Source organism: Colobus angolensis, unplaced genomic scaffold, assembly GCF_000951035.1.
Source record: "Colobus angolensis palliatus isolate OR3802 unplaced genomic scaffold, Cang.pa_1.0 Scaffold634, whole genome shotgun sequence".
Taxonomy (NCBI): Eukaryota; Metazoa; Chordata; class Mammalia; order Primates; family Cercopithecidae; genus Colobus; species Colobus angolensis.
In genome coordinates, this window is record NW_012119977.1 from 28,266 (window position 1) to 31,164 (window position 2,899).

Here is a 2,899-nt window from a genome sequence, read left to right on the forward strand (position 1 = left end):
TCCTTGTAGAGGGCTTTCACCTCCTTGATTAGGTATATTCCTAAGTATTTTATTTTATTTTTGCAGTTATTGTAAAAGGGGTTGAATTCTTGATTTTATTCTCAGCTTGGTCCATGTTGGTGTATAGAAGAGCTAGTAATTTGTGTGCATTAATTTTGTATCTGGAAACTTTGATGAATTTTTTTTTTTAAATCAGTTCTAGGAGCTTTCTAGAGGAGTCTTTAGGATTTTATAGGTAAACAGTCATATCGTCAGCAAACAGTGACAGTTTGACTTACTCTTTATCTATTTGGATCCCCTTTATTTCTTTCTCTTGTTTGATTGTTCTGGCTAGGATTTCCAGTATTATGTTGAAGGGAAGTGGTGAGAGTGGGCATCTTTGTCTTGTTCCAGTTCTTAGAGGGAATACTTTCAACTTTTCCTCATTCAGTATTATGTTGGCTGTGGGTTTGTCATAGATGGCTTTTATTACACTAAGGCATGTCCCTTGTATGCCGATTTTGCTGAGAGTTTTAATCATAAAGAAATGCTAGATTTTGTCAAATGCTTTTTCTGCATGTATTGAGATAATCGTGATTTTTGTTTTTAAATCTGTTTATTGACTTTCATATGCTAAACCATCCCCACATTCCTGGTATGAAACCTACTTGATCATGGTGGATTATTTTTTTGATATGCTGTTGAATTTGGTTAGCTAGTATTTTGTTAAGGATTTTTGCATCTGTGTTCATTGAGGTATTGGCGTATAGTTTTCTTTTTTGGTTATGTCCTCTCCTGGCTTTGGTACTATGGTGATGCGGTCTTCATAGAATGATTTTCTCTATCTTTTGGAATAGTGTCAATAGGATTGGTATCAATTCTTTGAATGTATGGTAGCATTCTGCTGTGTATCCATCTGGTCCTAGACTTTTTTTGGTTGGTAATTTTTTAAATTACTATTTCAATCTCATTGCTTGTTATTGGTCTGTTCAAGGTAACTAATTCTTCCTGATTTAAGCTAGAGGGTTGTATCTTTCCAGGAATTTATACATCTCCTCTAGGTTTCCAAGTTTATGCAAATTAAGGTGTTCATAATAGCCTTGAATAGTCTTTTGTATTTCTGTGGTGTCAGTTGTAATGTATCCCATTTTGTTTCTAATTGAGTTTATTTGGGTTTTCTCTCTTTTTTCTTGATTCATATTGCTAATAGTCTATCAATTTTATTGATCTTTTCTAAGAACCAGCTTTTTGTTTCATTTATCTTTTGTATTTTTTTCTGGTTTCAACTTCATTTAGTTTGGCTCTGGTCTTGGTTATTTCCTTTTTCCTGCTGGGTTTGGGTTTGGTTTGTTCTTGTTTTTCTAGTTCCTTGAGGTGTGACCTTAGATTGTCTGTTTGTGCTCTTTCAGACCTTTTAATATAGACATTTAGTTTTATGAACTTTCCTCTTAGCACCACGTTTGCTATATCCCAGAGGTTTTGATAGGTTGTGTCACTATTGTCGTTCAGTTTGAAGAATCTTTTAAATTTCTATCTTGATTTCATTTTTGACCCAATGATAATTCAGGAACAGGTTATTTAATTTCCATGTACTTGCATGGTTTTGAAGGTTTCCTTTTGGAGTTGATTTCCAGTTTTATTCCACTGTGGTCTGAGAGAGTGCGTGATATAATTTCAGTTTTCTTAAATTTATTGAGGCTTCTTTTGTGGCCTACCATATGGTCTATCTTAGAGAAAGTTCCATGTGCTGTTGAGTAGAATGTATATTCTGTGGTTGTAGAATGTTCTGTAAATATCTGTTAAATCCATTTATTCCAGGGTATAGTTTCAATCCATTGTTTCTTTGTTGACTTTCTGTCTTGATGACTTGTCTAGTGCTGTCAGTGGAGTATTGAAGTCCCCCACTATTACTGTGTTGCTATCTCATTTATTAGATAGGTTTATTAGTAATTGGTAATTGTTTTATAACCAATTGTTTTATAAATTTGGGATCTCCAGTGTTAGGTGCGTATATATTTAGGATCATGATATTTTCCTGTTGGACAAGGCCTTTTGTTATAATATAATGTCCCTGTTTGTCTTTTTAAACTGCTGTTGCCTTAAAGTTTGTTTTATCTGATCGAAGATTAGCTACTCCTGCTTGCTTTTGGTGTCCATTTGCACGGAATGTCTTTTTCCACCACTTTACCTGAAGCTTATGTGAGTCCTTGTGTGTTTGGTGAGTCTCTTGAAGGGAGCAGATGGTTGGTTGGTGAATTCTTATCCATTCTGTAATTCTGTATCTTTTAAGTGGAGAATTAGGCCATTTACATTCAACATTAGTATTGAGATGTGAGGTACCATTCCACTCATCATGCTATTTGTTGCCTGTATACCTTTTTTTTTTCTTAAATTGTATTTTTGTTTTATAGGTTCTGTGAGATTTATGCTTTAAAGACGTTCTGTTTTGATGTGTTTTCAAGATTTTTTCAAGATTTAGAACTCCTTTTAGTAGTTCTAGTAGTGGTGGCTTGGTAGTGGCAAATCCTCTCAGCATTTGTTTGTCTGAAAAAGGCTGTATCTTTCCTTCATTTATGAAGCTTAGTTTTGCTGCATACAAAATTATTCACTGATAATTGTTTTGTTTAAGGAGGCTGAAGATAGGGCCCCTATCCCTTCCAGCTTGTAGTGTTTCTGCTGAGACATCTGCTGTTAATCTGATAGGTTTCCCTTTATAGGTTATCTGGTCCTTTTGTCTCACACCTCTTAAGATTCTTTCCTTCATCTTAACTTTAGATAACCTGATGCTAATGTGCCTAGGCAATGATCTTTTTGTGATGAATTTCGTAGGGCTTCTGCTGAAAAATCTGCTGTTAGTCTGATAAGTTTTCCTTTATAGGATACCTAATACTTTCGCCTCACACCTCTTAAGATTCTTTTT